This window comes from Lepisosteus platostomus, chromosome 5 (genome assembly GCF_059453375.1).
Source record: "Lepisosteus platostomus isolate fLepPlt1 chromosome 5, fLepPlt1.hap1, whole genome shotgun sequence".
NCBI classification, from domain to species: domain Eukaryota; kingdom Metazoa; phylum Chordata; class Actinopteri; order Semionotiformes; family Lepisosteidae; genus Lepisosteus; species Lepisosteus platostomus.
In genome coordinates, this window is record NC_142615.1 from 48,221,483 (window position 1) to 48,241,332 (window position 19,850).

The 19,850-nt window shown below is 44.0% G+C and overlaps 4 non-coding genes across 4 annotated transcripts; 1 reads left to right on the forward strand and 3 right to left on the reverse strand.

Moving 5' to 3' along the window:
• Positions 1–6,420: 6,420 nt before the first annotated feature.
• Positions 6,421–6,493, reverse strand: trnaa-cgc (transfer RNA alanine (anticodon CGC)). Its single transcript has one exon. It is a non-coding gene; the product is annotated as a tRNA-Ala (tRNA).
• A 6,348-nt stretch (positions 6,494–12,841) lies between these two features.
• On the reverse strand, positions 12,842–12,929 carry trnay-gua (transfer RNA tyrosine (anticodon GUA)). Its single transcript is given in 2 exon segments — positions 12,842–12,877; positions 12,893–12,929. It is a non-coding gene; the product is annotated as a tRNA-Tyr (tRNA).
• A 1,415-nt stretch (positions 12,930–14,344) lies between these two features.
• Positions 14,345–14,416, forward strand: trnam-cau (transfer RNA methionine (anticodon CAU)). Its single transcript has one exon. It is a non-coding gene; the product is annotated as a tRNA-Met (tRNA).
• Positions 14,417–18,566: 4,150 nt separating this feature from the next.
• On the reverse strand, positions 18,567–18,659 carry trnar-ucu (transfer RNA arginine (anticodon UCU)). Its single transcript has 2 exons — positions 18,623–18,659; positions 18,567–18,602 (listed from the first exon to the last, which is right to left on the reverse strand). It is a non-coding gene; the product is annotated as a tRNA-Arg (tRNA).
• Between the last annotated feature and the right edge of the window lie 1,191 nt (positions 18,660–19,850).

Sequence of the window (19,850 nt, forward strand, 5' to 3'; positions counted from 1 at the left end):
CGACTTAAGGAGTTGGCCATCGTTATATTTCGCGAGGTATCATACGGGGGGAAAAAGAACATTTATATTTATCAACCTACTAGTAATACTGGGTGGATGTCACGTTCCCCAAAGTTCAGTGCCTCTCTCTAATAAAGTAGAAACGTGACATTGAACTCCGTTCGAAACGGGAGAAATCACCAGGACACGATACAACTGACGTCCGGAAAAGAAAAAAAGAACTCCTATTCCCATTTGTAATGACCCCGTAGTGTTTTTCCCGGTGTGCGCTCATCTTTCGGAGACCCGTTTCTCTCTGGTGTTTTGCTGTTGGAATAAATGCCGAGGTGACCCTTCTGTGTGGAGTCTGCGTGTTCTCTCCAGCGGGTCGTTTCCTACACCGCAGGGGCTGATCGAACCGGGGTCTCCCAATCGTCACAGAAGTGTGTGTCGTTTTGGGTGGTGGTGGGGGGGTGCATCGGGGATACTGCGCCCCGAGGGGATAACCTCTCACCTTGCTCCAGACGAAGGGAGAAGAGCTGTACCTTCACGAGTCCGGGTTGTGAAAACTTCTTCTGGCAGTTCAAAACGTTTCGAAGAGACTACAGCGCTACCCTGTTTTCCATTTCTATCGTGTATTATTATACAGTCATAAGTATCTGTACTGATCACAGATCCCCCTCTCACTACCAGGACTGAAGCCCAGTGCAGCACGAATAATAATAATAATTAATAAGTCTGGACTCTCCACTCAGAGCTCCTCCCAGGTCAGGGGGATCCCCTCCAGCCCCCCCAGTGTGCAGCCCCCACCTGGATGATGCTCCAGTCCGCTCAGCACACAGCAGCTCTCATTGGGGAGGAGAGCAGAGGGATGGAGCCAGTTCAGAGAGGGGGGGTGATAAGGAGGCCATGATGGGTCAAGACCAGGGGGGGAATCAGGCCAGGACACTGGGGTAAAACCCCTACTCCTCTCCAGAAACACCCCGGGATTGTTAATGAGCACAGAGAGTCAGGACCTCGGTTTGACGTCTTATCCGAAGGACGGCGCCTGTTTACAGTCCAGTGTCCCCCGTCACTATACTGGGGCATCAGGACCCACACAGACCGCAGGGTGAAAGCGCCCCCTGCTGGCCCCACTCACACCTCTCCCAGCAGCAACCTCAGTTTTTCCCAGGAGTCTCCCCTCCAGGTACTGACCAGGCTTCTACCTGCTGGGCTCCAGTGGGGAGGGGGCTGCTAGCTGGGAGCTGCAGGGTGAGATGGCTGCTGGGCAAACGATGGCTAAAGAGCTTCCTAGGACACCCTGGAGTTCGTGGTCAACTTCCTTCTCTTCAGACGGAGGTGGCTTGAAATCTGTCTTGTTTCAAGGAGTATTGGACACGATGCTCCCCCTGCTATATCCCCGCCAACTGGTGGCACGCCGACAACGAGGGCTCTCGGCCTCAATCCATCAACCACAAACTCTCCGGGATGAAAGAGAAAGACAGACTCTGTTCGTTCGTTTCGGGGGGGGGAGGGAAAAAAACAAAAGCTTTTTTTAAAAAACATTTTAATGATGCTTAACAAAAGAACAAAAATTACAATACAGATTAATGTCAAGGGACACCCCCCCCCCCCCATCTTACGATCATCACAGGACCTTAAAATAATACTTAATAACACCTCAGCTTCGGCCCAGCACAGACTGGGGTCCCTCAGCTTCGGTCCAGCACAGTCTGGGGTCCCTCAGCTTCAGTCCAGACTGGTGTCCCTCAGCTTCGGCCCAGCACAGACTGGGGTCCCTCAGCTTCGGTTCAGACTTGGGTCCCTCAGCTCCAGTGCAGTCCAGACTGGGGCCCCTCAGCTCCAGTCCAGTCCAGTCTGGGGCCCCTCAGCTTTGGTCCAGCACAGTCTGGGGTCCCTCAGCTTCGGTCCAGCACAGACTGGGGTCCCTCAGCTCCAGTCCAGTCCAGTCTGGTGTCTCTCAGCTCCGGTCCAGTGCAGTCTGGGGTCCCTCAGCTTCGGTCCAGCACAGTCTGGGGTCCCTTGGCTCCAGTCCAGTCCAGTCTGGTGTCCCTCAGCTCCAGTCCAGTCCAGTCCAGTCCAGTCCTTGGTGGGGAAGGCGACTCCGATCTTAGCTGGCACAGAACCAGGAAAGGAACCTGGAAAGAATATTGTTATTGCAGGTGTGAGGGACACAGACACGGACATCACCATGACATCAAACAGCAAGAGGAGACTCCTCCTTGAATCACAGACACGACCGGGCGGCGTCCCCCTGTCTGCTCACCTGCACCTCCTCTTCTTCTTCTTGTCCTTCCCGGCAGCCTGCTCCTCCTCTCCCTCTCTCTTCCTCTCCTGACACACGGTCTCCGCCGCCTCCATCGGCTCGTCCTTATCATCTGTCTCCACCGACATGCAGCTCAGGGACTTTAAAAAGACGCACCAGCACTTCTGAAGCAGAGACAGGAGAGTCACGTTAAGAGTCGGACTGGACACTCCAGGACATGAACACTGCACTGAGAGAGAGAGGGGTTCATACACACACACTGACTGGACACTCCAGTACATGAACACTGCACTGAGAGAGAGAGGGGTTCATACACACACACTGACTGGACACTGGACAGGAGTAAAGAGAGGATCAGAGCATTACCCACCTTCTTTTTCTTCTGTCTCACAGGAGGTGGTGATTGGACCTCCTCCAGCTGGAGTCCGAGGAGGGAGAGAGGGGGCAGGAGAGGGACAGCACAGGGAGAGAAAGAGAGAGACAGGTGAGTCAAGTGTCCCAAGAGTACAGAGACTCTGCTGAGATCACACTCGCAGTGAGTGAGCCTGGGTGTAGCCCACTAATACTGACCCACTGTACACCATAGGACAGAGAAGAGGAGGAGGAGAGAGACACACTGCCTGGACACCACAGGACAGAGAGGAGGAGGAGAGAGACACACTGACTGGACACCACAGCACAGAGAGGAGGAGGAGAGAGACACTGACAGACAGGGCTGACAAGACAGACAAGATGGCGAAACTCCACCACAGACAGGACAGGAGGCAGGGTGGGACCAGCACTGACCTTCTTCCTCTCTCCTGCCGGAGGAGCTGTCTCCACCTCCTCTTCCTCCTGCAAGTCAAGAGACAGGCTGAGAGAGAGACGGGCTGGTGGGACATCGGCGAACAGAGCTGAAGGCAGAGAGCCGGGGAGACAGGCCCAGCTGGGACAACGCAGGACAGACAGAGAGACAGACAGAAAGGAAGGAGAGAGAGACACAAAGATGAAGGCACAGAAAGACAGCAGGCAAAGAGAAAGATTGAGATTGAGGGACAAACAAACCGAGAGAGAGAGCGGAAGGAGAGAGAAGGACAGACAGACTGACAGACGGGGCTGAAAGAGAGAGAGACAGAGAGGCAGGGACAGACAGACAGCAGGACGAGAGAGAGACAGAGATCGAGGGACAATAATTTGGTTTCGAAATTTATTCTGAAAATATACAATCATTCACTCCTGAAAAATATCGAGTTCAAATTATACATTATGTACAATATTGTAATCAACATATGGCTAATCATCAAAAAAAAAAAAAAAAACTGTACTGGGGGACACAGCTGGCTGTGCTGTTCTGGACAGAACACACTGAGGTCCAGTTTCCACCTCCTGCAGGATCAAACAGCACCTCCACTGGCTCTCCAGTGAACAGAGGGACAGACAGAGAGGCTTCAGGCTGCAGGGTGACATTGTCTCTGTGAGCTGAAAGACAATCAGGACAGAGGATGATATAAGAACACACTCTGTCAAGAATATAGAGCCCTCTAGTGATCCTACTGTAGACCTGCTCACCACCCACAGTGACGATCACAGTGCTGATACTGCTTCCATTAAGGTCCCTCACTGTGTAGTTGCCCTGATCAGCTGGAGTGAGGGAGCGGAGTGTCAGAGAGCTGTTCTGCACTGACACTCACTGTTCGTACCGGGGGCCAGGGAGCCCTGCGCTGCTCAGTAAGACTATACGATTCTGGACAGATCGTGCAGGATCAAACAGCACCTCCGCTGGACCAGCAGTGTGGAGGGGGGAGACAGAGAGGCACCAGGCTGCAGGCTGTGGACTTCTGAGTGAGCTGAAAAGGGACAGGTAGAAACATGTTGAATATTTAGTTTTACAACAATACCTTGAGTTTGGACTGCGATCAGCTTCATTTTGTATTTCAGCTGTGAAAATGCAATTTCAAAAATGCACGCCACAGTCATGTTAGGTTCAAGTTACAGTTGCATCACAACTCAATACATTTGCAATTCACTTCTGAGATAATTGTTCCTGGTGTTTGTGTTGTGTATGCCTTGCAATGGAGGGGTGAGAAATAATGGACTTATTACATTATAATGAATAATAATTGCTTACACTTATATAGTGCTTTTCTGGACACTCCACTCAAAGCGCTTTGCAGGACATGGGGACTCCCCTCCACCACCACCAATGTGCAGCATCCACCTGGATGATGGGACGGCAGCCATAGTGCACCAGAACGCTCCCCACACACCAGCTATGAGTGGGGAGGAGAGCAGAGTAATGAAGCCAATTCATAAATGGGGGTTATTAGGAGGCCATGATTGGTAAGGGTCAATGGGAAATTTGGCCAGGACACTGGGGTAAAACCCCTACTCTTTTCGAGAAACACCCCGGGATTTTTAATGACCACAGAGAGTCAGGACCTCGGTTTTACGTCTCATCTGAAGGACGGCACCTGTTTACAGTTTTTCCAGTGTCCCCGTCACTATACTGGGGCATTAGGACCCACATGGACCACAGGGTGAGAGTTCCCCCTGCTGGCCCCACTAACACCTCTTCCAGCAGCAACCTTAGTTATTATTGTGAAGAATGAAAGAATATTAGGAACATGAAAAGGTTGAATGTTTTAAATGCGTTTTTTTACTGAAACATCCGCTACAGAGATGCGCACACACGTCATTACAAACGCACACCCGCACAGAGACGTCCTCAAGCGCCTTGTTCACAATTATGGGCTCCAATAGGAACAAAAAACGCCAGCTTGACAACTCGAGCATTCAAACCAAGAACCCAACACGTACTTACGTTGGCAGCCTGTGCAGAAAAGCAGAAAGAACCACAAGCCTTCTCTATTGGGAGGAAAAACACACACTCCCTCTCTCACACTCCTGATTTCCTTAAATAGCTCATTCTTCATCTCTGGCTCCTACATACAGTATAGCAGCGCTCAGTCTGCTTTGAATAAGCCATAAATCTAAGATTTGTTTTATCTGTTCCTCTTGTCTAGGCCTAGAGCTGCTTTTCATAAAAGAGCTGTTTGCATAAATAGCTAGGGTTACAGCTGAAGACACCAGCTTCATCCCCCAGTGTGTTATACGTCGGGAGCAAGAGAAGAGGGCCAGGCCGTGCCTTTTCATAGATTTTTCTTCTGAAAAGTCAGTTTCTCAGAGGCAGATTTAGCCCCTCATGCATTGTAGAGAGATAGACACGCCCGCGTGCGCACAGTTAGAGCTGCACCCTCACACAGAGTCAGACCCGCACAGACACGTCCTCTTGTTTAAACAAATACACAAACCTGACGGCGCTCACAATGATCCAGACACACACACACACACACACACACACACACACACACACACGACATCAGTAGTCACTCTCGCACACTGGACCCCAGCTCAGTCCTCACCTCCAGCTCCTGCGAACCGCTTCGAACAAACTGCATTAAGAAAATTAGGTTGCGTTCCGGTAGCAGGCCATCCTGGGCACCAGTGTGAGTTACACACTCATTTGTAAAAGCCCTTCCGCATCGTCGGGCATGCTTCACAGTGCTGGACCTGGGGTGTGGGTGCTGTCTGTGTGGAGTTTGCATGTTCTCTCCCTGGTCTGTGGGGGTTTCCTCCAGGTGCTCCAGTTTCCACCCACAGTCCAGGGACAGGCTGCCACTTTCACTGGGCAGTGCACCGTCGCCATGGCAGCATGGTGGGTCAGATCTGATTTCAGTCTTTATTTCCTTTTTTAGAGATCCTGTAACCAGGACCTGTTCACTGCCATGACGGACACAAGGAACAATAAAGCCGAAGTCTTGTTTCCCACAAGAAACAACAAAACCGAAGTATTGTTCGATGTGCCGGTACAAACTTTTAGGTTATATAGTCCTTCCTTGCTGCTTCAGACGTCATTCGGTGTTATGGTAAGGGGTGGGGGGGGGGGGTCGTGGTATTTGGCCAGTTAAGAGACCCTGGCCAAATGGTCAGTTTAAGATTATGCCCCCTCGCATCTGGAATCCTTATCAGTTAACCCCCTTTCCTGCCATAAACCCCTGTTGCTTAGAAGTCTAATTTTCAGGCAGAACTGACTTAAGTTAACCCTATTTACATCTTGTCTCTTACTTCAGCCCTCTTCCATTTGCTAGTTAAAAGTTGTACAACCCATTTGTATGCGACAAAAGAAGCCAGTCTGTTTCCGCCCGGTTTCGAACCGAGGGCCTTTCGCATGCGAGGCGAACATGATAACCACTACACTACGGAAACGGTGGTAAGATGTGCCCAGCACCCCAGTGCTGAGCTTCGCCAATGCGTTTCAGCTGCTTCCAGTGCCTTTATTGGAGTGCGTGATGGACCGTGCTCTCTCTCCAGAGACCAGCACGCCTGTCATGGACGGAGCAGGAAAGGCGGTGCCACATTCTACAGCCCTCTCCACGCAATCGGGCTACTGAAGTGGAGAAAATCGCCTCTCCAGAAAGTGCAAATATCATAGAGGTAGAGGTAAGGAGAGAGGAGGAGTACAAATTCAAGCAGAGGCCTGAGTGGAGCACTGTCGTATGGCCCTGACATCAATCCCTCAACTTTCTGCATAAAGCAGTGTCTTATGGCCATAACATCCCACCCCCACCACTCTCAATGGAAAACACTGTCGTATAACCATGACATCCCACCCCCACCACTCTCTGCATAAAGAAGTGTCGTATGGCCCTGACGCCCACCCCTCCACTCTCTGCGTTAAGCTGTGTTGTCAGGCCCTGACATCCCACCTCCGCCACTCTCTGCGTAAAGCAGTATCTTCAGGCTCTGACATCCCACCCCCGCCACTCTCTGTATAAAGCAGTGTCATATGGCCCTGACATCCCACCCCCACCACTCTCTGTGTAAAGAAGTGTCGTATGGCCCTGACACCCCTCCACTCTCTGCGTTAAGCTGTGTTTTCAGGCCCTGACATCCCACCTCCTCCATTCTCTGTGTAAAGCAGTGTCATATGGCCCTGACATCCCACCCCCACCACTCTCTGCGAAAAGCACTGTCATATAGCCCTGACACCCACCCCTCCACTCTTTGAATAAAGCAGTGTCGTCAAGCCCTGACATCCCACCCCCGCCATTCTCTACGTAAAGAAGTGTCATATGGCCCTGACACCCACCCATCCACTCTCTGCGTTAAGCTGTGTTGTCAGGCCCTGACATCCCACCCCCGCCACTCTCTGTGTAAAGCAGTGTCATATGGCCCTGACACCAATCCCACCACTCTCTACGTAAAGAAGTGTTGTATGGCCCTGACACCCACCCATCCACTCTCTGCGTTAAGCTGTGTTGTCAGGCTCTGACATCCCACCTCCGCCACTCTCTGTGTAAAGCACTGTCGTATGGCCCTGACATCACACCCCCACCACTCTCTGCGTGAAGCACAGTCATATAGCCCTGACGACCACCCCTCCATTCTTTGCATAAAGCAGTGACGTCAAGCCCTGACATCCCACCTCCGCCACTCTCTACGTTAACCCCTGTTAACTCGCTTGCTGAATGATCTCTCAAGAAATCCCTGGTGAGATTAAACAGGTGTTTTCTTCAACAGCCACTAAAAGTCTGATGACCTTCTCTGGATTTCCTGAATATGATGTAAAATTAGTTCAAATCATTTGGTAGTTAACAGAACAAAATGCTTTGGAGGTACATTTAAAACAGCAGAGCAACACTGTAGCACTTCGTGTGTGACTGAGTTTAATTGTGTAAACCTGTCTCTCTATGAACACGAGCAAAGAGTTCTCACTCAACAGAAGATTGCGATGTGAGCACAATAATGTAAGACATCTGGTGATGCCAGGGATTGAACTTGGAACTTCATACATGAAAAGCATGCACTCTACCACTGAACTACATCCCCTATGGCACAGATGGTGGAACTGACTTAAAGATGTGCATATGTTCACTGACCACAATCCACCCTTCATGAATAATTGAAATGAATAATTTATTTTTATATCCAGTCACATGGGCGACGGTGGTTGATTCTTCAACGGGGGAGAGCGTTTTTCTACCTTCTTTGAAATCTTTTTGCATCTTTTAAGTGCTTGCGATTAAATTACGCATAGAAAAACAGCAGTACAGTTGATGTTCATGGACCGATGCACACAACTCCAGTGATAAAGCCCTGTCTGTAAATATTGTAGAAGAACGTTAAAGGGCGAAACAACGCTCCAACCACGGGAATGGTAACAAGAAGGATCGTGTTCTTATTTAATATGTGCTTTTGAATTGCCTTGTCAATACACACAGGCTTTAGAGATGGACAAATAATTTACAGTGGTGTTTGTAAACAAAGATGGAACATGTTTTTTCTATACCAGGAAGAAAGGAGCAGACTCTTAAACTTTAAGAGACAGAAACAATACCTCATCACAGCTAACACTAATTAAAACAACATCACAACAGAAGAGTGAAGCCTTGGGTGAATCAAATTAGTTTTCATTGGTCGTCTGTGTCTTCATAACTTTGTAGGTGAGAGAGAGGATTGCGAAAATGTGCGGGTGCTTCTTAGAAGTGTGTTGGTAGTACAGGTGACTTCCAAATAATTGAGCCGGGTTTTAATCCCGGCCAGTGCATCCCCAAACCTTTTCAAGATAATCATTTATCCGGTAGCACATCTCCTGAAACTAACATTCGAGGTAGGAAGCGTGCTCTTAAACACCAAAACACTCAAAAAGGAAGAAGCAGATCTCTGTACACAAGACAGTAGTGCGATATTAGAATTTCTGAGTTCTTGATGGATTCAGGCTCCTTCTCAGAGGTCCTTGCTCGCCAAATAACTTTACATCTGAGGAAGAGCACCACGGAAAAAAAACCCAACTCAGCAAGCGAGCGTGTTGGTTGCTCTTGCTCTTAATGCAAGGAGCTGTTTTTTTTCCTTGCAATAATCATTATTAACCAAAAACAGCAGCACAGGTAAGTCGCATTTGTGATTATGTCACTTCTCTGCTTCAGCAAGGTCAATAAAAGACTCTGAAAGTAGTAAAGCAAAACTGAACTCAAAATCATATTAGGAATTCTGAGCGATATCTCCATACAGGTAATCCAATAAGAACGTTGAAATATTTGAATATAATCTCTCTATATATTTCGCTGCTTTTTACCCGGAGTAAAACTATTGGATTGAAGGAATGCTAACCGCTGGGTTAAAATGTATAGTTGTTATTTGGAGAAATCTGTAAACTCGTGATCTTATATGTTTTAAAAGACAGCACAGGGAAAAACGACAGTGCTGATTATTTTCCAGAGACAGAGCACTGATGACCTCTCCGAGCTGATTGATAAAGCCCACCCAGTGGATACTCTAGCAGAACGTCAAAGAACATTCACCTTTGTATCCAAAGAAATGACAGGAACAACATCAGGAAGCACAATCAATTCCCCTTTTAAATCTTTCCTGTAAGGTATGCTATGTGAATCCATGAAGTTAATCCTCTGATCTCTTTTGATCACGAACAAAGTATTTTTGATGGAGCGCTATGTTCAAAGATTTAATAAGCTTTACCCCTGCCAACGATTCGGCGTGAAGAATTAAAAGTTTCACAGACAAAAGCAGCTCACCACCACAGCCAATATTAAATGTATTTGCCGGTACACTATCATGTGCACTGCCTCAAAAGTGATCTCGGCAGACGTTGTTCCCTACATAAAGCTGAACGTGCCAAAGAGAATTTCTGTTGAGAAAACAAAATATTTTTTCTGCCTTGATGTTAAGCCTGTCTTTTAGAAAGTCTATCTCTAAACACCTCCCGCAGCCTAACAAAAAGCGCTTTTACTGATTGTATTGCAGGTCTTAAAACACTAATATTTGGCAGCAGTGGGATTCAAACCCACGCCCCCAGAGAGACTGGAGCCTAAAATCCAGTGCCTTAGACCACTCAGCCACGCTACCTTCCTCCATACCCATCTTCACATTGCTGGCTTGGACTAGGGGGGGCTTCAGCTCTTGTCGTCAGATCTAATGATATCATGACATGTGGAAGTGACTGCACCTTCATCTTCCGAGATGCTTTCAATAACACAAACGCTACTTTCACTGGCACAAACACAGCAATAATGAAGGTGGTGGGATTCATCCTTTGTGCTGTTTGTAGGGGTGCAACTCTACGGTGATCTGCTGACTTGAAGAGCAAAAATCAAAATCCTCTGCTATTACTGTTGCTTTTTTCATAGTTTCTTCAAATCCTTCATTTGAACGTAGATTTTGAAGGATATTGATGATAATACCACATAAATTGTGGTTTTCTTGTGATCGCCAATTTTATTCAAATAACAGCCTTTTTTACAGTTCCTTGCGTGTTTCACAAGGTATAATAGCCCCCTTCGCATCCTCAGCTAACATATTTTAAAATTACAATAGCTTATACAAACAAGAGACAGACCAAGTAATAATTCTACATTAGTTCAGGTGGGTAAACCTGAACTAACTAACTAATAAACCTTTTAATAATTCTACATTAACGTGTCCTACATTGATCAGACTAATTGACATGGTCTGATTCAGAGCCTGTGCAGTTCGTGCTAATTACAACAAGGACAGTTCTGATCCCTCATCACCGAACTGAACACAAGTTCCAGCTCCAGTTTTGTTACGCATGGTTTTTCATTGCAATTGAGTTCAGAGCTGGAGCTGATCTCCAGACAGTACAGTGTTTTGGGTAAGTTGTCGAAATTCGCATGAGGCTGCAGACAACTTACCCAAAGTGTTTTCTATAGCTTTCAGGTGGAGTTCATTTATATAAAACAACGTAAGTGGTATAAACGCAACAAGCCAGACGGCAGTCCAACTTATAATTTTCTGACGCGAGGCCTGACGCGTTATTCATTATGCCACTGACCCTGCTATTGTAGTGCTAAAAAACACGTTTTCTACATTTATGTCTGTTCACTCTAAAAACTCTAAAAAGGACAAAGGGTTTGTGTGTCCCGCTAAAATTCCGCTTCATTTCGAATGCAAATAAAAACCGTTTTGTTCCAAGAAATCATAGATTTGTCACATCCTTCATACTATACTTCTCTCTTGTATTAGTAAAGCATTTTGATTTAAACTGAACAATATATGAAAGGTTTCATCTATACACTTACACATAATAAGTATACGAATAAATACTCGGGAGAAGCCGCAGCTCAGGTATTAGAGAGATTTAAAATCGGAGGATCGGAGGATTTAGAGTCCAGACTGCAAACCAACAGCTTACACAGGTCTTTTATAGAACCCTTTTGATTTCCTCTACTTTGTCCCTGTGATGTCATTGTCCTGCTCGCAGCCGAGCCCGACACACGTCTGGTTTCTGTCGCTTGACGCACACCCTGCGGTCCATGCGGGTCCTAATACCCCAGTACAATGAAGGGGACACTAAACTGTAAACAGGTGCCGTCCTTCGGCTGAGACGTAAAACCGAGGTCCTGACTCTCTGTGATCATTCAGGAGAATGGTGGTGGTGGAGGGGAGTCCCCATTACCTGTAAAGCGCATTGAGTGGAGTATCCAGAACAGCGCTATATAAGTGTGCGTAATAATAATAATAATTATTATTATTATAATTGTAATGTAAAATGCAATAAAAAATAAAAAAATATCAAACTTTGATTCAAAATAGATTAATGTAAAAACTGATAAAGCTAATGCTTTTTTCAGGGCTATAGCTGTAGCTGCGAGAAGGTTAAAAGCGCACAAGTGATCTGTCTTTCGTCAAAGTAATTGCCGGAGCAGTAAGACGCAGAGCACCATCCAGCAGCTGTAGACGATGTTCGGGGAAGAGCTAATTCTGTTTTTAGCACAGGGAGTGAGAATGAGCTCAGTCCGGCTCCGAGCAGAATCCATCCTGGTTTGGTTACAGTGCGCCTGAGGATCTTTGGATCGCAACGTAAAAAAAACAATTGCTCACATCGTGTGACTTCCACGACAGGAAGGAAAGATATCACTTAAAAAAATCAGAACTGAAGATTTGGATCCTGGGCCTCAATTTGATCAAATTATTAAAATAATAATTATTAAAATATCAAATTGTGTTTCTGCAACATTTCGTGCACAGTACGCCATTTTTATCTAAAAATAAAACAACAGTCACAACGAGAGCTTATACGCAGTCTGGGGTATATTCCCCTTTTATATTTTTGCCACTTTATATCGAACCTGTTATACTCCCAGAAGTGCACAGTAGCTTGTACAAATGTACAATTCACCACTGGTATAAACAGATGTGTGCCGTGTTTGCCTTTGTAAGCATTTGTTTAAAAAATAAGTTCACAATACGATAAAAACACAGAAAGCACAAACTTCATAATACAACGATACAAAATCAATACCAAATCATTATGCCAATTAAGTACCTATCCTTTGAAAACAGAGAACACCTTTATATCTACAAAAAACTTGACATTTGTATGTATTTTTGAATTACAAAGCAGACAGAGTAGTCCCTTAATTCAAAGATCGGATCTTGGCCAAAACAAGACAATCAGACGTGGGCTGAATTCGGAACAGGAACCTCTACTTCGTCGTTTATTGAACTTTTGATAAATGTCTGAATGAAACACATTCGCTTTTTTAACTCTTTGATTAAAGTACACAAAAAGCACCTTCCTTCGAGCCGGAATCGAACCAGCGACCTAAGGATTCCCTACTGACTCCACTACAGTCCTCCGCTCTACCAACTGAGCTATCGAAGGGATGTCACGCAATGCTCCCTAGCACATACTGGCCAATGTAGTGAAATGTTCCGGGTGATTTAAATTCCACTTCGACATCAAGTTTCCAACTCGTTTCCTTAGTCTTGTTTACCTTGAATTTAAGCCACGAACCAGGATTCTACTGTATAAACTTCCAGGGATATTACAAAATGTTTGATGGGGCATCAATCATTCCAGGCGGAAATTGATTCCTTTTTTTTCTCGAGGGATCATATTAAACATTTCATTAGTATCGAGAGGAGGATCACCATGAGACACAAAACAAACAGTTTCTTTCTGTCTTTATTAGAAAGTAGCGTTTGTGCTACATTAATAATATTTTCGTGGAAATAAAGAAGTTTCGAAATGTGGTTTTGAGTTAAATATTAGCGTGTTCATGTAATTAGTTTGTGTTTGTCATTACTATATATATATATTGCCATGTTACTAGAATTTGTAACTGAAGTTTACTAGTTGTGTTTTTTTATGATGGTTAGACATTTGTTGATTACAATATTGTATATAATGTATAATTTGAACTACATATTTTTCAGGTGTGAATAATTGTATATTTTAAGAATAAATTTCTAAAATAAATCATTGGCTTTATTTACTAGTTTCTACACCTATAAAAATCTTTCTTTGATGTATAATAGACCTTTAACTATATATGTATAGTAGTCTTCTAAATTTATCCGTATAATAGAACTACAACCATTTATGTATAATAAACATATAATCATAGATGTCTAATTGACGTATAACGATATACGTATATTAGAATTTCATTCTAGACCAGTTACGGAGCACAGTTACACGTCTGGTATGCGTTCAATAGTCGTATATTCTACATCTTTTGCCCACTGGGATGTGCCGATTTTAACTTGGCAAACCAAGATACACATTTTCTAATGAAACCTTAATTAAAAGAGTTTGTTTCTCGAAAGCGTGTTATGTAAAAAAAGAGAAAAACGAAAATATATGGATGGTAATCTTTCAAAGCTGAAGATTTTACTTTTGAAAAATTGACATTTTATGTACTGTATGCAGATGCATTCGCTGGTTTTAGAACTTTGCTGTACTTCCTGAATCATTTTCAGTATTATAAAGTGGGTGTAGATTTTTCTTTCAGGTTAGGACGCGAGTGTGTACATGTGTTTGATTTTCGTTTCACTGATTCTCATTGAAGATTTGGGAATTAACGACGAAAGAATCAGTTGCCTCGGAAAGCAGAAGATTTGGTTCTCAACGATATTGAAGACACGCCCATGTAGAGCAGCAGGTGATGATTTGTGCTATAAAAGACCAAGTGCTCAAAGTGACGTCTGCGTTTACCGTTTAGACTTTTCATCTCGGGCGCACTTTTAGAAAGCAAAGATAGAGCAGTTGTGTTGAATCACATTATAACAGCTGTCAGCAGAGTGGCGCAGCGGAAGCGTGCTGGGCCCATAACCCAGAGGTCGATGGATCGAAACCATCCTCTGCTATGTACACTTTATGCACGATTGATAAGCATACCATCAGTTTAATGAAGTGCATTAAAACTGTTTTTTTCTCTCGTGTGTATGAAAGCTTCACACTTAAGGTACTCTTTCATCTTTACCAATAGCAGATGCCCAAATGTATCTTTGGTTGTTCTGCGATCCTTCATAGTTTCCTCAATTCCTTCAAATGAACATCCATATCAAAGCAATTATGTATATATATATATTACAATTAAGGTACATATTAAAAATATCAACGCACATTTGTATAATGCTCATTTAATAATGATTGTCAAGGATTGTCAAGTTCTCCAACAAATCTGTGTTCTAATTTTAAAATATTTTTGCTAAGGATACAACTGGTGTATAAATGAATTCTCCCAACAGCCAGTTAAAGAAAAATTCCACACGTGAAGATGGTTTTCTTGGACATTGACTTAGGTACTTATTTGTTTACTTGTTGTAGTTGCACACGAGTAAAACACGAAGATTTCCTGCCACATTCAAGAGGGTTTGCGAAGAAATCCCTTCAATTTTTAGCGGAGATTTTGTTTACATCATCACAATCTGAAGCACGTCCCTGAGTACGTTTGACCCACCAGCCCTTTGTTTAACAGCTGCACAGGGACGCATTCCCGTTGCTTTTCACAACTCACATGTTTGTAGTTAAAGAAAATAAAATACTGTCATTTTCCTGCCAGCTGGCAGTATTTCTTCTGCACTGACCAAGAGTAACCAAGAACTTCATTTCATCTTTCGCAGGCTGTAATCTACAGAAAAGGAAGTGAATACTTGTATTAAGCTAAATCAAGCCGACGGAGTTGCACTGCTGTTGTTTTTCTCCACTTTTCGTTAAAAGGAGAAAAAAATCACTGGCATTTTTTGGAATAATTTCTTCTGTCCTGAGAAGCAAGATTTGTATTTTATCTTTCAGAAGTTGTATGAATTTCTTGAAGTTCAGAAACAACTTGTTCCAGAAAAGAAATTAACACTTGCTTCAAAGTAAATCAAGATGTCGGTGTCTCTTGCTGTGTGTGCTCTTATCTGTCCATCTCTATCCTCTTCTCTCTGGCAGTCTGTGTAGAGTATCTGAAGGGGATGTAACACCACTTGGAAAAGAAAAAAATTCTCAGGAAAATTCTCAGGCAGAATAAAAAATCATTATTCTCTTCTCAGTCAGATTCACAGCTCAGACTCACACTCAGACAGGATCTCAACTCCGTACTGCTCTCTATCCTCACAATCCAGAACCAGAAGATATTCAGACAATCAGTGCTGCTACATGAACAATATCAGACAGAACAGCCTGGACTCATGTCACATTTCCCCCTTTTATCCTTCCTCCCAGCCCTCTTAGAGACATAAAAGAGCTCCTGGTTCTCCTCTCTGTGAACTGGGCTCAGGGGTCACTGATCTGGCAGTTGTGGGCTCTGTTCCAGGTCGAAAGCAAGAAGGATCTATTAACGCTTTCCAGGACTTCCAGCCCTTCAGTATTACTTTCTTTACTGTATGTCAGCCTCCCAAAATGTTTATAAATGTTTTATGAGTGTGGAATTATCTTATTATTTATATACAGTATTTATGTAATAAACACCAGTAGTGACACTATGATCGGTATATTGATTATTTGTAGCCGATGGTCCGATGGTCGTGTCTACAATAGTGACCATTTGACCAGTCTGTAGCTCTGAGCAGTGGGACTCAGATCACACAGAAGACCTGTCTGTGTGATTCCATACCAGCCCTGGGATTCAGCTACTCTCACAAATGTCTCACAGACCGTCTTATAAATTTACAATTAGATGAAGTCATGTAACAGTTTTACAGATAATTTAAATAATCAGACAGCAGTTTTGGCAGTGGATACATCTCCACATGGGGGAAAGAAACTGAAATATATGTGCTCACTGTAAAGTAGGAAGAGGTGGTCAGACAAGCAAAACAACTTTGCAGATAATGTGAAGTGACATTGTTTTGTGTCAATCAGCTCACAGATTTCGCTTCATGTGCCTTAAGCTGTGCAATTTGTATGGTTGTTGAATGAGATTGATTTCTTCACAAGCCCAGTCAATTGCCAGGTGGAGAGCTTGTCGACACACACCTTCATGAAGACTCTCTTTAAGATTTCATTGTCAAGTCGCCTCCTTTGCATACAATAGTAGCACCGACACTAAGAGAAAGGATGAGAAATAGCGTTTATCAAGCGATTGCAGTGTTTGTTTGACTGAGGATCCTTGTGTGCTGAACTGGCCTCTGGAGAAGTGTAGTGCAGTAAAACAGAAGGTTTGTGTCACTCAAGATTGTTACAGAACAGAACAATACAATTACAATACTTTTATGAGAGTAAATATTACTGGTGCATCACAGTTCTTATAATGGTGAAAACAGGAGCACCTTCTCTACATTTTTGACTGAAGTATTTAAATGGAAAGAAATACTATCACTATGCAATTCATAAATGCAATTGACCTCCTCTAAATGTTCTAGTTTGATGAAACAATGCATGGAATGAAATGTAAGGTGACAATATCGGAATTCATTCAAATGCACAGGATTAATTTTCAGCAACAAAAAAAGTGCTCGGAAATATTTTACAAGAATGAAACCTTACATTCACCTAAATAAACATTCACCATCTACATTAGCAGAGAACAGTAGGACAGAAGGTTAGTGTCACTGGACACTGCGTCAGAGAGGCCGATCTCTTCTCCCTCATTATGCAGGCTTACCCACTCATGATGAACTGTCCTCCAGCGATACTCAGCTGCCATCATCGACTCAGACATGACGTTCATGTACATATTATACCTTAATATGGTACTGCGTTACAATAATTTGATCAAAACAACTGGTGAAAAAAAAGATAAAGACTTTGTCCAAAAAAGAAGCATTTATACCTTTCCTCTCCTACCAGCCATTACAAGTCACCTAGTTTTTAATTTAGAGGTGGATTAAAGCTCTAGTCTCTTTGGGGGTGTGAGTTGGAATCCCACTGCTGCCAAATATCTCCAACTATCTCAGTGTTAAGAAGCAAAAAACACACATTTGCTGCAGAAGTAACAGGAGAATTTGTGCCATTCAGCCTCATAGCGTGATGTCATTTTCTCATGCTCATTTTTAGATGCTTGTGATCGAATCTATGATTCTTATGAGTGTGCCCTCCATAAAGGTAGCACAGATATAATGTGCCAAGTTTTCAGAGAATCGCATTAAATACAGGTCAGAAGAAGGCGACAAAGTGTCCGCTAGGCAGTTCAGCTATTTCAACGGTGTTCTCTGTTGTTTAGGTCCAGAATGACACCCGTTACAACCAGGAAACACACAGTGTCAGGCATCAAAAAGACTTCCCAAAACCCTGATCCTCTCCTTGATCCGGTGATGGCATCCAGACATTTCCTGCAACAAAGCCAGGATACGGTCTTCAACAACACGAGTGAAAGGCTAATTCCCAACCTTTGCAATCCTTTGCAAAGAAGGACCGCATGTGCTCAGTGTTAAATGCGCTGTTCATTATTATTATTAATAATAATAATCTATACATTATATAGTGCCTTTAAAGGTGGCTTTTCAAAGTGCTTTACAGAATGAAACCAATAAAGTTAAAAAATACACAAGATAAGCAGGATGAGAATACACAGTTAGAGGAGACAATAGATGGTGGTATTAAATACAGTAGGAACAGAGGGGTAAAGAATAGTTCATTAAAGGCTCTTCTAAAGAAGAGGGTTTTGAGTCTGGATTTGAAGGAGTTTAGAGAAGGTGACTCTCTGATATCCTTGGGAATAAAGATCCAGAGCTTTGGTGCAAAACAGGAGAAGGCCCTGTCACCCATAGAGTGTAGATGGACTGGGGGACAGATAGGAGACCAGAATTAGAAGAGCAAGGTTGTGAGGTGGGGAGTAGGGCGATAACCCAGACAGGTACTGTGGTGTCAAGCCATGGAGAGCCTTATAGGTGAGCATGAGGATTTTGAAGTTGACAGGAAGCCAGTGCAAGGAGTCCAGGACAGGAGTAATGTGATCACAGTCCAGTGCTAATTTCTTTCTTGTGGCTGCTGGTTCATTTTCAACTGTGGACTCTTAAGAAGTCCTTTATTTGACTTGATCAACACTAATCCCTAGAGGATTTTGAAAGGTTGAATCAAAATGACACATGACTCTGGTGGGACTCAAACCCACAACCTTTGAATGACTTCATTCTATCAAAGCCTAGAAGTCCAACGCGCTCTCCATTGCGCCACAGAGCCAACCAATACATCGCTATATAAAACAGCTACAGAAAGCTGTAACTCATGCTTCTCCCGTTGTCTTTAAATTAAGCTCCATAAATATTGACAATGAGTGGCCTGTTGTCTACGAATAGATACCACTGGGATTCACACCCAGGGTCTCCTGGTTTTTAGTGAGGCGGCTTAACCAGCTAAGCCATGGTGCCAAACCTGCTAAATGTTATCCACAACTTCAAACACCTGTGAGAAACGGGCAACTGCAGTGTTACGCCTGCTGGCTCAACAGATAATCCTTTTCGAAGTTTAAGGAGAGGATTTCTTTGTCAATTCAATTAAACATTTTAGAAATGCTGAACGATTGATGTGTTTCACGCGCAGAAATATTTTATCGTTACGTACTTTTTCTGTGCAGTTAGTTCTCCTTCAACTCCGCCCAACAACAGAGGTCGTTTTTAATACAGGAGTAAAGGCACATTGCACATCAGCAAAACATCCCGTACAGGTTTAGGGAGAGCGACATCAGTGATTGGAAGGTTGGAAGTTTCGGGTCACTTTTTTATTATAGATTCAAGCAGCCCTGAATACCTTTTCAAGAAACATTTCAGAATCCCAGTCACGTCCAGTATGATTGCTACACAGGTCTACAGTATACAATCAGAATACTGTTTGTGCATTATATAAAACACACCGCCCAAAGCATTTCTAAAACAGGAATTACATGTTTCTGAATGGCCCTCCTTTATAAATAAAATAAAAGGTCTGAAGCCTGCTCCAAAGAAGCACTATATTCAGAGCTGACAAAGATGTGATAGGAAACATCTCGGAAAACGAAGATGCAGTCATTTCCACGCGTCGCACAACAAGAGCTGAACCCACCCGACTTTCTCCAAAAGAGTAAGGTGTAAGGAGTGTGGCTGGGTGGTCTAAGTGCTGGGTTTGTGCTCCATTTTCTTCACTGGGTTAGGTTTGAATCTTGCCGCTGCTAAGTGTTGGTGGGTTAAGACCTTCCTTCTATTGCGACGTCAATGGGTAAAAGCTTTGCTTGGCAGTCTGTCGAGAGACTGAACTAGGTGTTTCAAGATAGTCTTTGTCAGCTTAACATCAAGGCATAAAAAAGCATCAGCAATGCTCTTTGGTCCCTTCAGCATTGTGCAGGGAACAACATCTGCCGTGATCACTTTTGAGTCAGTGTGAATCGTAGTGTGCCGC